Source organism: Suricata suricatta, chromosome 10, assembly GCF_006229205.1.
Source record: "Suricata suricatta isolate VVHF042 chromosome 10, meerkat_22Aug2017_6uvM2_HiC, whole genome shotgun sequence".
NCBI lineage: Eukaryota > Metazoa > Chordata > Mammalia > Carnivora > Herpestidae > Suricata > Suricata suricatta.
Window position 1 is genome coordinate 131,815,052 of NC_043709.1, and position 6,321 is coordinate 131,821,372.

Genomic DNA, 6,321 nt, shown 5'->3' on the forward strand with positions numbered 1-6,321 from the left:
TTTAATGGTTTGGTATTACATTTATAAGAGAGAAATTTCCAAATCGACTTCTCCATGTGGAAAGATGGTAGGTAAGTGGAGACCTAGGGGTGACTATAAGCATCATTCTTCGTACTGAGTACATTTGTTCACTGGGCACCTTTTATTATCCCCAGTAGTAATTGGTTGCTCCTAAGTATATGTTAAAATAAAATTAGTTAGTGAATAATAACCTCTTTTAAATTCATGTACCATAATGATGTCAATGTATTTGAATAGTTGGCTTAAAAAGCCATTGTATTGAACTGGGCATATGCACATTGACATGCAAGAGCCTTTTATACCAGTGTGCTCTCTACCCTCTCATCCATTATCTCCTAATTAAACAACAAAGGTTCCCTGGAAATGCCCCAGTTAGACATCATTACTAAGCATTTTGCCATCATTTGCTGGATTAATGTGACTAATTATGCAACCTGCAGCAATGAGTCAAGACCTTGATGAAACAGTTGAAATGAGGTGTACAGATCCCTTTGTAAATTGCTTTAAATCAGAGCAAGTTCACGTGTTATTGATAAACTAAATTACTTGAGATGTCAGTCTTTCCTTTCCTTCACAGTCATTCCATGCTCTAAAATGTGATTGGATGATTTATAGCTCTTGGGAATTAACTCTCTGGAATAGCATAGAATCCATTTTCAGCCTCAGAGAAGCAAATATTTAGGCTGGGTCAGGGACTAGATATTATATTAAGTCTTCTCCTGGTATAGATTAGGGGCAGATAAAAAGTCTGCAAAATAAAAGTCACATATTTGATAACCATTCATGTCTAAAAGGATTGAAAGGGGAGAGCCTATCTGGATTAGTTCCTGGAGCATATGACTCTTGATATCAAGGTTTTGAGATTGAGCCCCATGTTGGGTATAAAGATTACCTAAAAAGAAAATCTTAAAAAAATAAAATAAAAGGACTGGAAGGGACATTTAGTGGTTTAAAAGGTGGGCTTTGAGGATAAATCACCAGGGTTCAGATCCTGGCCCTTCTCTAGCTGTATAACCTAAGGGAAATGATGTGATCCTTTTAAGCCTTATTTTCCCATTCTGTAAAATGGGTATAATAACAGCACCTATCACACGATGCGTGTGTGTGTTTTTAATGTTTATTTAGTTTTGAGGCACAGAGAGAGACAGAGTGCAAGCACGTGATGGGCAGAGAGAGAGGGAGACACAGAATCGGAAGCAGGCTCCAGGTTCTGAGCTGTCAGCACAGAGCCCGACGCGGGGCTTGAACTTACAAACTGCGAGATCATGACCTGAGCTGAAGTCAGATGCCCAACCGACTGAGCCACCCCGGCAACCCATCACATGATGTTTTGAGAACTCAGTGCTTATAAAATGTTCACCCACAATGCTTACTAATGGTCCATAAAAGTTACCTTACAATTTTATATATAAAAAAAACTGTAATCTGATTTTTTTTTTTAAATTGAGGGGCTCCTGGGTGGCTCAGGCTGTTAAGTGTCTTATTCTTGATTTCAACTCAGGTCATGATCTCACCGTTCCTAGGTTTGAGCCCAGCATCAGGCTCTGGACTGACAGTGCAGAGCCTGCTTAGGATTCTCTGTCCCTTCCCTCTCTGCTCCTCCCTTACTTGGGCTCTCTCTCTAAAATTAATAAATAAAACTTAAAACAATTGAACATTAATGCAAATAGGTTTATATTTACATTTATTCTTCTTGCAGATTAGTACCACCTCAGAAAAGAGATTTAGGGAACTTCTAAGATTTTGAAGATTGATTAATGGCATGCCTTTCAGTGTGGGGCTCAATGAGCAGTGGGTAAAGACTAAGATGTAATAGTTCAGGATTCATGACAATAGCCATACAAAGATTTCTAGACCAGAGATAAAAATAGTCTCAGGGCAGAAAGTATTGTTTGCTATTTTCTAAGGTTTGTTGATGAGTCTTTCAGGAAATCCTTGAAATGAGCAATAAGGTTATTTGCAACTTTTATTTTTCCGAGTGAGAGCTTCCAAGGATAGCAAAATTGTGTTGAAGAACGGAGTGAAATAATAAAGTCACATTAATGTGGACAATAAGCGGTGTGAATTTCTGATTTTAATGGAAAATAAAATAGTGGTTAACTCAAAATTCATTTCCATGAAAAATTTTACTTTTTTAAGTTTATTTATTTCTTTTGAGAGAGAGAAAGAGAGTGTGTGAGCAGGGGAGAGGCAGAAAGAGAAGGAAAGACAGAATCCCAAGCAAGCTCCATGCCATCAGTGCATTTCACAAACAGAGAGATCATGACCTGAGCCGAGATCAAGAGTCAGACACTTAACTCACTGAGCCACCCAAGCGCCCCTTCGTGGAAAATTTTTCTATGATTAAGTTTTGCAATAAATTGCTATATCAAATTTTATTTCGTAAAAGTGCTGCTGAATATCCGTGTGTTCATTTAGTACTTCCTATGTATGGATACAAGAAAAAGAACCAGGAAGGAAAGGCGTCAGCCCTGCATTACAGTTTCTCTTTAGAGAATCTACATTTGCAGAATTAAGAAGCTAACTAGCATCATGAACAATAAAGAATTACATCAAAGGGCTGGTCTCTTTATTTGGGATGTTTTGAGGTTTTATTTGGGGTCACACTCCTGACCTCTTTTTGGTTTCTTTTTCAGACCTGAAAGAGAAAAGGACTAGAGAGAACATGGTAACTCCATCAATCATTGGCTTCCGCCCTATTTTCTTACCATACAAGCACCCTCGTGGCTCCACATCCTTCCTCATTCAATTCATAGTCTATAAATCCATAGGCAGGCTCTCCCATTGCTAACACTTCAAACCTCTTGCCCCTTTCTTCCTGAGTCCCATTTATCTTGCAAAACACCATCCACTGATGAACCTAATTATTGCAAAGGAGAGCCGTGCCCACTTTTTCTTAGCCATGCAAACTTCTTGTTTATTTTTGATAACCATAGTATGGAAAGTTTGAACTGAGTGAGGGTTGGCTACTTCCTCACAAATTCAGCCCTTGAATCTAAGAAAGTCGAGACATGGATTAAATACTGCCACAAATAGAGACTTTTTGTGAACAATTATTTATTAGCAAGCAGGTGGTAGAGGTTGTGGGTCAGATTTCTGACCTTTTAGAGATCCGTGTACATCTTGCATGAAACTAACTTGAGGCAGACACAACATGGCGGGAACAGGGTTCTGTTACCCTTATGTTTGTCAGTAGACAATCAGGAAACCTTAACCAATGTCTAGACATGGGTCCATTTAGGGATAGAATTTGCTCCTGTAAGAGTCAGTAACATCTCCGAAATATTTTAGGCAACCCACACACCTAGAATACCACTGATGTCACCACTAACAGCCAGTTTCCAACAATTATGAGCCTTTAATTTCACAAATAAAATGCATTTTTAACATTCATTATGCTAATAAGAAAACAATCTTAGTGTTGATCAGGGATAAAAAGAGCTACATTTCTTGCAGGAAATGCCTATAAATTATGGCCTTTCTGGTATCCTTGAAAGGTAAATTTCTAAGATGACAATGGATGGCTCCCCCAGCAGACTTTCTCCATTTTTTTTAATCTGGAGGGACTTTTAAATGATTTTCAGATACAAAATGCTAAAGAGGTATGGTGTATGTGGCCTATCATAAATGCAAGTGGACATTTTTTCCCTTGTTTAAAATTAAAAATAACGTTAACCAATCTTTGCTGGAAAAAAGGAAGAACAGATAATTAAGCTTAGTTTACCTTTCTAAAAATTAACTCTTCCTCTCCTTTTAGACATTTTAAACCCTCATAAAGCAAGATAATAAGTTTCAGTTATAACTGGGCTAAGCCAACACAGAATTTAATTTTTCTAAATTTGACTCACTAGAGATCATTTAAAGAAAGATTAGAAATTTACTTAATTAATGTCATTTGTAGCATGAAAATGTATTTACAGATAAGAAATAGGAGACTTTCTAAAATCATAAGCCAAAGCAAAACAAATAAAAAACAGCTTAAGAAATCATTTGACATGACACTGAAAAAACGTTTCTTCCAAAGCGATATAATCAACTCAGATATGGGCTTAGCCATTACAAAATGGTATGTGTTGATTTCTTCATCTTTTGATAAGCCTACATGTGCATTTAAAAAGTGTTATTTCTGAAACTGAAAATAAAGGGTGAAATTTACCTCTTTAATTTGAAACTGCTTACTTGGTGCCCCATAAAAATTCAGTTCTGAGTCCGACCTGACATAAACACACACAGATTTCATTTTCGACTGAAATTTGATGATTTTTGCCCTTTCTCTTGGTGATTGTGGAACGACACAGCTTGCTCATGTGTGTGAGGATCTGAAATCAGCAGCAGAAAGACTATTGATTGCTTGTGACCAGTGGGACACTCCTGTCACACAGAAATCCAGGTCGAGGGAGAAAGCAGTAAATCTCTTGGAGAGTGTACATCTCATAGACTTCTTCTCCCAGAACCGTGTTCTCAGGATGAGCAAAAGATTGAGGGAAGGCGCCCTTACCTGGTCATGCTCTTGTGTTTAAAGACAAAGAAAACATGGCTCAAGTTTATTCTGCGATTCTTCTGTTTTTTTTTTTTTAGTAAGAATTGAAATTTAATGATATAGCATTAGATATGCAAGTCTCAAGGTTTTCTTTGCAGTGTGATTTTTTTCCCCCAAGAATTCTATTTCCTTCTAAATCTAAAAATCTTGACATTTGGGAGGAAAACGTTTTTTTCCAGGGCGTTGCAAAGACTTGTTCAATGGATTTGTGTATTGAAAAACATCTGTGAATTTGGCGAGTGTCGCCAACCACCCTTCATCTTGGAAGCACTCTGCAAAATCTGGTCTTCTTGAAGTTTCCCTCCAGCACACTCACGAAATGTCTGTTCATGGGAGATTATGTCTCTTTGTAGGGACTTTCATAAAATTTTTAAAAATTTTCCATTGAACTAATCTTTGCCTAATAAAATTATCTGTATTTGTGTCATCATCCAAACATTTTTCCACTTCCTTTCCAGGAGTTTTCGATCCAAGCATTTCTTTATGAACCAATCGCTGTGCTGTGACAATGTCAGGATTTTCTTTCTTTTTACAAAAAAAAGAGCCAACCACGGATAAGGGGTTATCAGCACAGATGTCAACACCACACCCTCAAAACCAATTCTTTGCCTCAAGATACAAAGACAAAATAGAAAATACATCTTGGCCTTGGTTTGTTGGAGCAGCTTTTTGTGACTGAAAACATTTCTTGAATTTTGTCATTATTTCCAAACCTTATACATGACACAATTGGTGTCAAGCTAGATGAAGAAACTGTTTTTATCAGTTTATGAAACAAAATTTTTTCCGCATCAAGTGGCCTGTCACCAATGTGTCAACTCATCATACAGTTTGAGAGGAGACCCTTTTCCATCTTTCACACTGTAAATGGTCCTAGCATTTAAATCTAATTTTATGTTCTGGGGATTCTTAGGACCTCAACCAAACGTGATTTTTCTCTTTTTGTTGGGGGGAGGGGGCAATAAATTCTGTTAATAGAAAAGTTGCTCCCTGAGCCATCTTTCTGAAAGAGACTAACAAATATGCGACACTATTCCAAGGTTCCAATGGCTATTTAAAATAGTCAGCATCTCCCCTTGTTGGATTTCACATATCTTTTCCACTTTGCCATGGTCACTGCAGCTTTTGTAAATTGTTTCCCACGGAGAGCATGAAATGGGACAAGACCATTTGGGTGACCCATAACATCCGTTGATAAACTGTTTTCATCGTTTGTGCGCATGTGCAAGCATCTTGCGTGGACTTTGACGTGACAGAACGACTCAGAAGACTGCAGTTCTTGGCCCTCCATCACTTTACCACAATGGGCTGGCTGTAAGTCTAAATCTAGAAACCTCTGGCATCTCACATGTCATTTTCAAGCATCACCACATGGTCTCTCAGACATATTTGAAAACATAAATGCCGATAAATTATTATGCAAGATGCATAATGAATAACTGAACAGAAATTGCAAAAAAAAATGTGACAATGTGGTAACAAAATTCCTTCTAATCTGCATAATGTTTGCCTCAAAATGTTTACAGCAACAAGATGGAGGGGGTGGAGGGCAGCCAAATTGCAACACATCAAAATTCCTTCTTTGGAGTGAAAATGCCCTTCATTTTTCTATTGTCACTCTGGGTACAACTTGTTTGTTCCATGGATCAGTCAGGAGTATGGGAGGTTTGGGGGAAAGGGAGAGGGGTAATTCTGAAAGTTCTAGTGCGTTCAGTCCAGGGCTCTCCCTACATGCAATATGGCACTTGTCCATTATTAAC